The sequence below is a fragment of the Pomacea canaliculata genome, linkage group LG6, assembly GCF_003073045.1.
Source record: "Pomacea canaliculata isolate SZHN2017 linkage group LG6, ASM307304v1, whole genome shotgun sequence".
NCBI classification, from domain to species: domain Eukaryota; kingdom Metazoa; phylum Mollusca; class Gastropoda; order Architaenioglossa; family Ampullariidae; genus Pomacea; species Pomacea canaliculata.
In genome coordinates this window covers 14,845,798-14,860,300 of record NC_037595.1, presented here as the reverse complement: position 1 = coordinate 14,860,300, position 14,503 = coordinate 14,845,798, and positions in this window count along the sequence as shown.

Sequence of the window (14,503 nt, the reverse complement as noted above, 5' to 3'; positions counted from 1 at the left end):
CTATGAATTTGTTTTAGCAAGTCGTTTGCCCTGGGGCCCATGATGGCTCTCAACGACCATGGGCTCATATCTACAGGTGGGAAAGCCGTTGTGAAGTCAGCAGCAAAGCACAAGACATCAACAGACACTGGGGTTCACGGAGCTGATATCAGAAGACCAGAAGACTACTGGTAGTGATGAAATCACAAAGCAGACGAAAACTGAATGAAAACTTTACAAGCAAAGGACTGACTGTTGATCTTCAAGATCTTCAGAAGAAACCGTTATGCAGAAAAGACCGGCAGTCGACGAAAAATCCGAAAGTCGCAGAAGAAAACAAAACTCAAACAGTCCTGCACAGTAACGACACAACGAAAAAACTACAACAACGACACCAAAAAACACCAGCCTAAACAACGGGCACCAAAACCACAACAAACTAATAAATATGCAAAAAATTGCAACAGAAGGTTGCGTCCCACACTATTGCCAACAACATTTATCTCTGTTTCCACTTTCTGACGGCAGCTTGCAATGTTTGTCAAAGAATGTTTTCGTCGATGTTTCTATGTTTGATCTTTCCAGACATTTCGGTCAACATTTCCATTTCTTTTTTTTTAATCACTCATTTTCTCTTTCGTTTTCTAACCTCTTTTTTTTTTTTTTGCTAGAAGCATTTGAAGGAGTCATCAAAGGCGTCGTCCACTTGAGTTAAGAAAGAAACGTTTCATTCAACCTTGCGAGCACCTAAGTTTAAGAAGGGAATATGAAATGTGGATTTTTATGAAAAAAAAGTGCGGTAGAAGTGAAAACCAAAATGCTTTTAAGGTGTGTTTTATTAATGCACCGAGCAACGTCCCTGAGGTTTTGTGTGTGGGAATTCAACGCCTTCCGCTCGTCGTCATGTTCAGTGCGGCCTACACCGAGGTGTTGGGTGGAGAGGTGGACGAGGACATTCATCTTGTGATCTGTCCTCACAGGAAACGAGGCTTGTCACCTAAATACACTTTGTGTAACCAGTATCAGGGAACAACCTCTGTTTTAAGAAAATAAAGGCAGAAAAAATAAAAAAATTAAAAGACGTGTCCATTTGATTATGGATGTGTGTCCGATGTGGTCGAGAGCTTGCAGCACCACCTTATATTATGAACAAAGACTGCTCCCACAGCACCATCATCCTTTCTTCCCAGCCCACCCCCCAGTCACAGTCTCTCCCCTCCCTTCCTTCCATACCTTCCCCTCAGCTCCGCCCCCTGTACTGGCTGTCACCATCGCTCCGTGACAGGTGAAAGCGGCTTTCATGATGGCATATTTTCAGCCAAACATTCAGGCGCTGACTAGACTTGCGGTCAGACGATACCGCTGATTATGTTTCTTGCGTCCCAGCTCAGGCATCTTAAGCTCCGCTCGCTTCGGTTTCTTTCAGGGAGAGTGGTGAAACACAAGTGGGTGTCAGTCCATTGTAAGAAGTCTGGGTCTCCCACTGCAAGCTCCTTTCCTTGTAATTATGTTTTCGTCGTTGACGCAGTGTATCCACAAGGTGCAGCGGCGAGGTCGTGGGAAGGACAGCAAGTTAGTGGCATGATGTCACGCTACAGGCTCTGTCGCCACCCGCCTACCCGGTGACACCCACCCGGGCCTTCAAAGAGATAAGCATAGCAAGCAGCAGAGTTTGGGACCTCGACACAACCTCGGTTTGTGGGTTGGGAGAGTGCACGCGTGTTTTTGTATATATTTTCATGTATGTGTGTGTGTCCGCGCGCGCGCTCGTTCGTTTGTTCCATTCCCTCTCCCATCCACGCTTAGTCGCACCCATGTAGCTTCTGAAATATTAGGTTGAAGGTCAGGAGAGTCGACAGAGGATTACGACCTGTTATTTACAGAGAAAGTTAGCAATTTTACACGCTTGTTGGAGAGGTATGGTATGGGTCTATACTTGTAAAAACTCATCCTACAGTTCATTTCTTTGGTGCCTTCGCGAGGATTAGTCAGTCAAGCAGACATACAAGTGTACGTGCTTGTGTATGTTTGTGTTAATGTGTGTGTGCTTGTAGTATCAATGTGTCTGTTAATGTGACGTATGAATGAGTGCTTACATGTGACTTATCAATGTGGGGATTGTATAATGTTCGTTGCCTAAAATTACTAAACAAGGTTTGACTGCATTTGTCAATTAATCAAACAATTTCAAAATGCATTATTGACAGCTCTGTGCTTGACTAAAAATAAAATCTGTTGTGATTTTACGGTCGACTTGAGACTGACCTATGTCTCTCTTCTCTGATTCGTACCTAATGTGCCGAGCTATTTTGTGCCGCTACTTTTTTTCCCCTTTTTATTTTCTTGATTACTTGGACGAAATCGATGCTCCCTGTCTCACTGTTTACATTATATCTCCTCGTTTGATAAATACATGTCATTCAGTAACAGATCTGAGTGCACCTTTGTTCGGACATTTAGTGCGTTCTGGCTGGCTCATTATTAACACGCAACTTGTGGTTCCATCACGAACTTGTATTACTGAACTGCTGGCAGACGATTTTTTTTCCTGTTAACTTCTAAAACGAGGCGTGAGACTTCAAAGCTTCCGGTTTATTCACATTCTTTGTTTAGGCTCGCCGAGACTAACAATGGAGAACTTGGCAAGAGGTTAAAGGGATACTAAAGGGTAGTGATAAGGCTGTGGTGACAGTCAAACGTTTCAAAATAGATTTAGTTAGAATTACAGAGCACGAGAGCGATACAGGAGAATAAAGGATTCGTTTCTCACTTATTACCACTTATTAGCACTATTTCGGTTGCCGATGTTTATAAAAATCGAAAAATCCAGTGAATCGACCCTTGTGTCCTTCGCCGAGTAACTACGATAGCTTCCCGAGATGAGTCAGCAGACGAGTCTTTTGTGACGTCACAAACGACAGGAAGTGTCTGTGGTCATTGCTAGGATAGTGATCGGTAGTGTCTCTTAGTTGGATTTGTGATCTCCAAAGTCATTAACTATCGAGATGGCCATGAATAATGTTCAATTTACCAATTTGAACCACTTGCATCAGCTCCAATCGACTGCACATCCTCGGAGGACGAGGAAAATGTATGCAGCAGTCGAAGCACAAAGCAGGTACGTAGACCAGAGATCTGTAGGACAGATCTCTGGTAGGACTATAGAAGTAAGTCATACTGTGTGCACGGAACAGAAAGTTGAACGCATGCTTTACCTTCAAGCACTTTAAATAAACATAATACACTCAAACTCTTTACACTGGCATTGTTGTTGAATTCACTTCGTAGTGTATTTAAAAATAAATTACATTTGCTATGCTAATTATTTCCTCACACACACCGAATATTCACATTGTATATGATAATTTGGTTTAAGTGAACTTTCCTAAGGATAGTTTAAAAAAATAATAGTTTGAAAATCTGTATTTAAATATTTTAAACAGACTTTAATATAATACTATTTGCAGCTTTTTGGGGGTATATTTTGATAATTACACTAATGACTTACTTTATAACAACGATGGATAGAATTCAAGCAGAGACGTTTGCTTTATATGTTATTATGCCTGTGCTTTTAACTTATATGTTTGTTGTTTAAATGTGTATTTACATAGATTCATTTATCACAGTTTCAGACTGTGCATTTGTGAGCATTGAGGAATGGACAACAAAATGTTGAAGCATAAAAAATGTAGACTAAAGCTTAAAAGTGATTGTCAAGAAATGTTCCCTATACATCATGAAATTGTTACATTTATCAAATCCAGTTATTGGACACACTTCATATCAGATGCATCATGTATCTGACATGAATGTAAAAATAAAATCTTCCTTTGTTAACATTAATTTCTTTTAGTGTTCAAACTCAGGTATGGGACACACTTTTCTTTATGTCCAAAACAAATCTTGCATGCATCTGCATTTTATTTTACAAACATCATTTCTGAAATACTGGTGCTGAATTACCTTTCATTCTTTATTTTCTTACAAACTAATACAATGCAAGGAAAACTGTGTGAGAAACTGATTTTTTCTTTCACATATATATACAGACATGTGGCTTAATCTTTTTATTTCCTCAAGTTCCACTGCATGTGAATTTTTCATTTGAAATTAATTAAGCATTTAAAACAGTTTCAACGATGTATTTTGTCATAATTTCTTAATTTCTTGCCAGTTATGGATTCCATAAACCAAGTGGACAATTTGAGACACATGTGTGTTTGTGTACTTGTCAACGTGAACATTTAGGAAGCCTAAAAGAGTGTGCTGTGATGTCAGGGTAATGATGGCCACAGGAGCTGTCTTGGCATATGGTTATAAATGACTTCTATGTGACACTCATCTATGTTGTGATAGAGGGGTTGCTACACTGCCTGCAGACACTCAGCAGCTCCTCCGACTTCTTTTCGTGAATGATAAATTTTCTTTCCAGGAAGGGATTTGTCCCAGTTCTTCTTTCTGAGAATTCCTAGAGACAAATATCGAGACTAAACTCATAGTTAAGACCATAAATCATTTTTATAGCTAAATATCAGCTTAAATTCTTGTGCTAGCATGTTTCTGATATAAACTATCAAAAGTACTGACTGATTGTTAGTAACTGCAATATAAATTTTTGTTTACTGGTTGCTCCTCGACTGCTGAATTATTCCACTCTGAGGTGTCATTTTCATTTTCTGACTCCCCATATCAATATCAGGATCACACCTAGCAGACATTTATAGACACAATTTCCTTCTTTTTCATTTCATTATGAAAAATTTATCCACATAAAAATTTTACAAAGCCATATAAAATTATTTTTTTATCTAAGTGTTTAAAACTGCACACTATTTTTAGCCTTGATATCCTTATAAGAAGAAAATATCTGGCCAGTTTTGTGGATTCATGTCAATTTTAGATAAAAGAGATGTGTAATAGAGAAAAGAACTAAAAAGTGGCCATTACCTTTCAGGATTGGAGGCTGAGATCTGGGTCTGGACCTCCTTATTTAAGCACAGTTGAACTGTTTGTTGTGATGACTTGTTATAGTCTGAACATTAGTTTTATAAAGTGATCATTCCACAAAACATCTAAAAACAATAATAAAACATGTATGATTATACCATGTGATCAAGCTCATTATTATTTTTAATTCTTTACAGTATCCACATAAAACACAATCATTAATATTACGTCTATTTTCAATGTTGAAATATCAATTCTAACTTCCGCAGTGTTACTGCACATAGATTTCACTACTATTGTTGATAAGCTCATTATGTAGATACCTTTCACATGAATTTCATTGTTTTTAGATTTCATAAACCAAATAGGCTGTCTTTTCAAAAATATTTCATTTTATAAAAGCAACAATGATTTTTAAAAAATAATGTAACAAGTGACAGGATTTCAACAATCATTTCTTTTACACTTTCAGTTTGATGTGACATTTTTCATTTATTTGCATGTACTATGAATTTTTACCTATTGAAACACGCTTATTATAAGTACCACATAACACGTTTATTGTTTTATAGATTATATACAGTCTTTGATATATGTATATTGTAATGTTATCTACCAATAATGAAAAGTGCATTTTGTAAACACAGTAACAGTACATAGCACTGACACTGACCTGTTTATGCTGTAGTCGTTTGGCAAGTGAAACTCGTCTGTCAGATAGATCCTTCATTCTTTTTCGAGAAATTTCATTGTGTTGAAAATGGTCGGAATTGCATCTGGCAGAAAGCTGTGCCTTGAAGGCCAATCTAACTGTTCGGACATTTCGGGTCCGGCTAGTACAAGCACTGATCGTCAACAAATGCTTCACAACACTCCCACTCTCTGGGCTACCAAACGTGTGCATCGAGCTTGTTATTGTATGACACACTCTTTTGTAAGGCTCGATCTGTCTTTCGGAAAATGATGACAATGTCGAATCTTTTTCCATTTTTTCGTGGCAATCGGGTGCAGGCATGGTTCGGTCTCACATGTAAACAATCCTACTGAACGTCATAAGGTCACGTGACGAGAACGAGAGTTCGTCGAAGCAGACGAAAGAGTCCGTGTAATTTCTCTTCTTAAACGCAACATTCTACTACAAACCTTCAACTTTTTTCACATGAACAGACATGAAAATAGACGAGATTCAAATTGATCCTACTATTTACGAGTTTCTAAGCAGTTTAATTTTCCCTTTAGTATCCCTTTAAGTGTTGGTCTTGGCAGACAGACAGCAGTCCATCTATACACGTCCATGGTTCAGTAGTAACCATTGGCAAAATACCTATTTGTTGTGAATCGGCATGCAAGGTCGACGTTGTTTTCTTATCGTAAGGACAGACATGGTCGAAGAAAGGTACCCGTATAAACAGCCGACTACAAAGAAGAAGTGGTCTATCAATTTGGGGTAAAGGTCACATCCATACATAGGTCTTCAAAATCCTCCATACAGGCGGACAGGCAGCCGACGAGAAACATACATGTTTGCCCGTCATGTACCCGTATGTGGCCTGTCTATTCCGTAATGGACGTTCCTTGCTGAATATAAATTAATGTTGCTAAGAAAAATGCTGAAAGATTTACTGATCTGGAGTCCCGCCTTGCTGCTTTGGCCAACGAGACCAAATGTCGGCATCAGCATCATCCAGCTGCTACTATTGGAGTATATCAGTTGATTTTACTCGCTTTTAACTGCTTTAGGTCCAATTTATTACAGCTACATCGGAGCTACGTTACAGTCAGTGTGGGTGGATGTGTGTGGAATAGGATCAGCGCTGTATGGGTGGATGTGTGTGGAATAGGATCAGTGCTGTGTGGGTGGATGTGTGTGGAATAGGATCAGCGCTGTATGGGTGGATGTGTGTGGAATAGGATCAGTGCTGTGTGGGTGGATGTGTGTGGAATAGGATCAGTGCTGTGTGGTGGATGTGTGTGGAATAGGATCAGTGCTGTGTGGGTGGATGTGTGTGGAATAGGATCAGTACTACGCAAGTGGACTAGGAACATGTGAAGCAGAATCAAGGCCGTGCACGTGGTGTAGGATCAACTCCTGTGTGTGTGTGGGACTCTGTGGACTAGGATCCGTACCGAGCAGGTGAATTAACTCAGAGCTGTGTGGGTGGATCTCTATGGAGTAGGATCAGTGTTGTACGGGTCGACGACATCGAAGGCGCCAGTAGTTGTTGCTGGTGTTCCCTAGTATGCACCTCAATCATAGCTAAGCATCTCTCGCAAGTTTCTCGTGCAAGAATCGAGTTGAGTTTGTTTTTTTTTTCTTTTGGAGGAGGGGGATTTTTTGTTTCTTTTTAGCCTTTCTCTCTCTCTTATAGCGACTTTCCCACCAGTCTCGAAGTACCCGGGGTGTCTGAGTGTCGACACGTTTGACACGTCAGGGCGCGTGCTTTATGCAGAGCATCTCGTGCACCTGGACAAGGCGGCCCGCCGCCCGTGTTTGAAGAGGCGAAGATGGCGGCAGTCGACAAATACGCAGTCAGCGCCAGAACAAACCGCGCAACCCCCCCGCGCGGCTAGCAGCACGAGACGCGCGGCGTAATTCGATTTGGACGACGAGGCGATCAAACAGCCCGCCATTGACTGCGACAGGTGCGGCGGAGGAAGGAGCCGCAGTTCAATACGCCACAAACACGCCGCGCCAGCTCCACTTGCTTTCAGCCAGTAAAAGTTTCATTTGATTAGCCGTCCACTTGCCGGCCCGCCCGTGCCCTGCCCGTGCCCCGAGCTCTTCCTGCCCTCTCCTCGTGTGTCGAGCGCGCGTGTCCGACACCAAGCGGGGCGCGGGGCGCCAGGACAGACCGCAGGGAGCCGGCCATTCACGCCGCCTCATTTAGAAGGTGTCCGCGCACACATTTCATCCTTTTCACTGCTGCATGATCCGTCAATACAATTTGCAGATATTTACAGAAAACAAGGTCTGCCCTTTCGCTGGCAGCTAGTTGGGAAAATAGAGAGGGTGACTAATTAGACAGAGAGCGTGTGTGTCGATCTCACTCCAGTAGGCTTCTGTCTGAAATCATTTCCCTCGTCCTACACGTGGAGGCGGCATTGGTATTGTTTACAAATCATCACTTGTCAAGTACCTGTCTTTACTACTGCTTTATCGTTCCCACATACACCTTTTGAATGTGTACAAGTCTCTTTTTCGGCTCCCTATTGCTCGATACACTGTTCTGCATCTATAGACCCCCCATCCCCTCCGAGCACCAAGAACCAGCTCACAGCCTCTACCTTTTACTCGGAATTTCACGAAATGCTGGACTATAGCAATGCACTTAATGGACCTGTAGTGCTTCTTGGAGATGTGAAGGTACATTTTGACAAGTCTCATCCTAACACAGTAAAGATGTCAGAACTGTTGCACACTTTTCTTCTCATGATGAAAGAGATCACATCTTGGTCATGCATCGATCTGATGACCATTTGGTGCAGACAGTTTATGTTTCTCAAGATCTCACATCTGATCATTACTGTGTATTGATTGAACTTGATCACAGATGCCCATCATCGGTGTCAGTTTTTACACTCACTCTGTGTTGATATGCTCACATTCAAAACACAACTGCAAGTGGCCCTGCCCCAGCCACCCTCTGATGAGCATCTTGACTGTGTTTTGTGTAGAGTTGTTGATGACCATGCCCCATGGTCGTCTGATGCGCCAGTCCACATGGTCACCTTGGTATTCACAGGTCCGTGCTGACCTCCGTGACCTGAAGCGTACTCGCCGGCGAGCTGAGTGTTTGGCGGAAGACTGGACTCACCATCCACAGAGAGATTTAGAACCCCGACAAGCCAAGCGTTGCAAACTGTGTTTTCACACCCTTCCTTTTGCAATATGATGTTAGTCTCAGCTCTTGTTCTTGTTATTTTGGTTCCTCTTTGTGTTTTCTGAATTTGATTTTATTCTTCGGTAGTACTGTTGTTTATTCTTTTATAGTTCATATGTTATTTGTTTGTTTTCCTGTCCATCGAATGCTGTCCATGTTTTATTCTTGTTCCTAAGCGCTAAGACCATACTCCTTAGGAGTGTGAATGTGCGCTTTATACATTTTGCCTTCTATTATTATTATAGTCGGCCTCACTACTCAAAAAGAAGTGGAGCACTTGCCTTTCCTGCCAACTTGATGCTGGGAGGGTCAAAGTTGGGGGTGGGGGCGAACAGTGGCTTTCCCCCCTCCCTATTTCTCCTCATTCATGGCACCGCCACCTTTTATCAAAGCCTCTACTCAGAACACACTATGATGAGCAGAATCTGATGATAACGATATTGAAACAATTGCGATTGCTATTAAACAAATTGTCATAAACATTTGAAGTAACTGCAGCTGTCACGACCATCTGAGGCTCCATTTCATCCATAACAAAAAGGTCCTTTCTATAAACCGAATTTAAATTAAAAAAAATAACAACACCCACCCACCATCCACCGTGTCCATGCCCTCCCCTACCGCCAAGTCTATATTGTTTCGATCATCCAAGAAGGTAACACCTGTCGGAACATGTTTTTACCAGGTATGCAACTGTTGTTAGCTACATTATCTTCTTTACAAAAAATTCTGAAAAGTGTAACTACAGAAATGAGCGGCTTTAAGCGTTTTGTGCGAACATGGTGCGCACATTCCCTTCACAAAAACAGAGGGCGTTAGAAAGAAATACGGTGCTAGAATACAGGGACTACTTTCAATGGGTTGATGAGTTATTTGAGCAATGACAGGTAGCGGCACCCGACAAGAGAAGTGTGATTTTCTCGTGGCACCCCACAGGGGCTTTGCATGCCTCCACCTCTCCTCTCCTATCTATTGAAAGTACAGTAGAGTCAGGTCAGCAATTAAACTCTTTGCTGGTGGTACTGCCTCGCACTTCATTGAAACTGGAGTACCTAACGGAACACACCGTGTCAGGGGCTGACTAGGCGGCGGATGAAAGCATTATATTGCGCGAGCACATCTATCAAGCAGCACAGCGGGGCTCGGGTGTAATCAGAAGGAGACTTTTAAAAACTGTACTCAAATGCTACTCCGTGAGCTTACTTCACAACACCTTAGAGAAAGCGAGTAGACAATTAAACTGCTGCTCTTCATACACAACTGAGAGTGGAGTTGTGTCCCCGCCATCGCCTAGCGACAGGGTTAAGGTCACTGTATTTTGAATGACCTTCTCAACAGGACTGCTGAAAGTTTCCAGGTTTTCCACAATTTAAAAAAAAAAAAAATTCATTCATGTAAAAATTTGACGTACTTACAAAGTTAACAGTATTTTTAAAGTCGACAGTTAATGTTTCCAATTAAGAAGGCCCTTGCATGATTGTTGTTGCTGACACACATCATCAGCAGTGTGAAAATACCTGTGTTCCAACTCTGTGCAGGTGTACAACGTGTATGTGAAACGTTCACTGCAATTACTAAAAGTAATTATAATGATAATTTTTGCTTTTTGTTCTTACACATACGAAAAGCAAGAGAGTGAGGTGGTTTTTGCGAAAGAACGAGATATATTAGTTCATGATGATGTTTGTAGGCGGGTATCAAGCAGCTGTTCATCCAGTTTTAGAGAATTAGCATCTTGCACTGTTCCTCCAGTCATTAGGAAAAAGTTGTCTCCCGCTAGCACTTAATTGTTTTTAATCAATCTCCTTGTACGCGTTTTCGTTACTTGTCAAACCATAGCACACATCGTTTCCATCACCACGATTGTGGCTCATTCAGATCAACTTTACTTCATTGGACCTCAGAATTCCTCCAAAGTAATTTCCAAGTGGTAACGACTTAAATGTAAAACAGTAACAATAACGACAATAAGGATCTTGGTAAGAAGTAGCCAAGAAGTATCAACATCGATAAGAAGTAGTAAAGAAGTGGTCAAAATTAAATGTTATTGAGTGCGATGTGGAAGAAGGTATCAGCTGCGGCTGCAGTTATTATCACGGGGTAGTGGTTAGTCACGTGGGGATGACCATGTGACCACGCGTTCTGCTTGACTGGTCGGACAGCTGAAGGAAGGGCACGCATGCCAAAAGCGACGTCCGGAACGTGCATCTAAAAACAGAAGAAACACGTGACTTGCCCTCTTTCACTTCGGAGAGACAGAAATGTAAGTCATGAGAGGTGAGCTGGAGGAAGGATGTCAGCTTCTTAATGTGAGACATTTAGATTGTAGATGCAGGTATTTAGGGTAAGACTAGGGAACGGATGTTTGTGTTTGATTGCTTGTAACAGAATTAATAGTGCTGTAGGCTAAGAATTACTGTCTTAGGTTATTTATCCGTTGCTATCTTCTAACCCTTATCTACCCGCGCTGTCTTATGTAACGAAGGTACGTGGCTCCTATTCTATCGGGTATGGGGAGCAAATGTTTATTCCGGGTAGTGAGGTGCTCAGCCACACTCTTTTCTTATTCTTTCTTTCCTGTACGACAGGTCGAGACGTCCCCAGATATTTCATGGGGTGGATGTCTGGAGACCAGTCCGTTATATTGTGATGTCCGCGGGGCTGTCGCTGTACCTGATTCAAGCTGCTCTGTTGACAAACGGTTAGTGACACATAGTCAGACAGAAGTAGGGATGCTGTTGTCAGGGTGGCTTGCCGTACAGACGGAAGCCCGCACATGCTGACCCTCCAGCAAGCTATGTACAGCACACGGCTAGTGGCGCTGATCAGGCACTGGACAAGGGCCAGAACTCTATGACATGGTGTCTGTATGGCACAAGCTGTGTTCACATTATGACATGATGTCCGTGTAACACAAGTGTTGGTAAATGTATGGCACAAGCTGTGCTCTCATCATTATGACAGGTGGTGACACAAGCTCAGTCAGCATGACATCAGTAACTGTGTGACACTACCTGTGTCTGTGTGGCGGTGCTGGGGAGACAGATTGGCTGCGGCCTGGAGAGGGATTTACAGGGTCACAGGACACACCGACCCACCTTCGCAAAAAGATCAGTCGAGCAAAGGCGGTGCACGAAAAATGGCGATTCCTTTTGTAAAAGTTCAGGGAGACAAAAGCTTCACGAACCGTGGGTTTTTGGCCCGTTGTGACCCAGATCTCAAAGGAAAGGGGTTTGAAATGGCCCGCAAAACCTCCGTCTTTATCTTTTCCGGCAACTGAACAAGCTGCAGGAGCTCACAGTCCTGATAAAGTATGTCTTTTACCCGTCCACAGGCGCTAAAAGCAATAATAATAACAAAGAAAAAGAAGAAGAAGAAAAAAAGACAAATGTGACGGTCATGGCTGCTCACAGACACGATAAAACTGTCACCATGACGACATATTACAAGATAGGAACAACTGTGCAAAGACTCAGGTAACAACAATCACATCCATAGCTGATCATAAAGGTCGCACAACAACTAAACCAGAACCAACAAATGACATCGAAAGAAACTTGATGAGACGGCGAGGGCAGCCGAACATAAGCGACCGTACCTGCCAAGCAACAGCAAAACCTATGTATGCAATTAAGATAATGAAGACTTAAAATAAGCAAAGCAGGTTGTCACCAGCCAGCCTCCGCTTGTGATAACAGAGCAAGATGAGTCAGGGGCAGTCTCTGGTGAGCTTAGAATGTTTGGGACCAAGTAAGTCTAGTTCAGTTTTCGAGCTGTAGAGAGAGTGTTTAGCGACATGCTGGATCGTCATATTGTCGGACAAGGAACTAAAATGTCTTTTGACATACTGTCATTTAAAATACAGTAACATTTTTGCAAATCTTGGACATGTCCGATTAGGAAAGCGCTGTTGCCATATTTCATAGGTTTATTGCTTGTTGCCACAGTTCACTGCCTCATTGCTTGTTGATACAGCTCACTGGCTTATTGTTTCATTTTTCATAAGCGAGAGAAAGCACACACGCACCTGCATTCGAAAATTGTGACCTCTGTGAACTTTCCAACGATCGAGTGCAAGTCTTCAGCGGCAGTTAATTTCAAAATGGCACGCGACCCACAGGCGCACGCAGTCTGCACCCACGGCTCACGCAATGTCACGGTTGACAGGGAACCGTAAGGCGGTCAAATGTTTTGTAAACTTTAAGAAAAACCACTATACTCATTGGGTATCTCAAGGGTTTTATTTTCTTTCAAATGTTCATTTGTAAACACTAACTTATGTTTACTCTAATCCCTGTGGTTGGTGAGATGCAAGCCTCTAGACATCGATGTGCGTCTTGAATGAAGGTAAATCTGTGACGTCACGTTGAACATGGCGACACGTTGTCAAGGCTACAGATGGTTAGTTATAGTTAGACTATAGTTAGCTATAGTGAGACTATGTAACTTTCCATCTGATGTTAGTTAGTTTGATGTTTGTCCATACACAGAGAAGACTGCGAAGTTTGAAACGGAGATTATTTGTTTACATTAATGGGAATAATGTCTTGTAATCAGCTCAGATTAGACGAGCAAACATCTTGTAAATAAGTAAGTAGAGAAAACAGCACTAGAGCAGTCATCGCTTGACTTGCTGGTTCGTTGACCAACTGACCATTTGTTTCGCTCTCATGTTGCTGAATATCTTCACGCTGTTCATCTGAATGTACATTTCTCATGTGTTGTCTATGAGTGCACTCTTTGTTGTCACCCGCCAAGAATAGTCAACAAGGGAGCTTAGCAGTTGTCATCCTTGAGACTTCAGTTGGCGCTGAAGAAGACGGTCGTGCAGCTGGCGGAGAAAGATAGCGCGAGATGCTGCACGTGACAGCACTCCACACCCTCTCATCTCGCCTCCCATCCTCCGCAGCCGTAGCGCCACGTCACTGCACGTGAGTACGTCACGAGGACATCACGAGTACGGCTGTAGTGGTGGCGGTGGTGGAGAAGCTAGTCCATACCGTACTTTCTTGAAGAAGTGCAGCCTTCAGGTTCAGCAGCAGCACGGCGTGGGGTCATGCGGTGGTGTGACCCTATCTGACCTGAACTCAAGCCTTGACCCAAACCCATAGTTTACACTTCTCGATGTAACGAGCTTTAGTATTCAAAACAAAACAAAAATTATCAGAATAAACAAACAGGTGTATTTAAAAGCAAATTAGTTCACAAGAATCGAGCCTATGTCTTTCTTTAACAACAAATTCTAAACAAAACAAAAATAGAGGGGAGTATGACCGCTTTTGTCAGTGAGCTTCAGCTACTTCGCTGAAGTAATGCAACAGATAAACTATAAATATAATTGTATACTTATCGGCAAGTCATCCAACATGCAATTTAGGAGGATTTGTGAGAAAGAGGTGTTGCGACCCGTTAGTGTCGTCATCAGGCCAGGTGTCAGAATCTGCCTTGAATTTGAAGACTTTGTTTGTCTCTGTCAACACTAGAACTTAAAGATTTTTTCTTTCTCTTTCGACACGAGAGTACAGTCAACCAGCTGTGTCATTCGAGGAGCGGGTGATATTGGAGCACAAAAAAAAATTCATTGTAGAATCCTGTTCTCACTTTTAACTTACTTCCCAATTATGTGTGAACTGGAGGTTTGAATTCCTCATCCTTACTAGTTAAGAACGAGACTGAGATCAGTGCTAATTCAA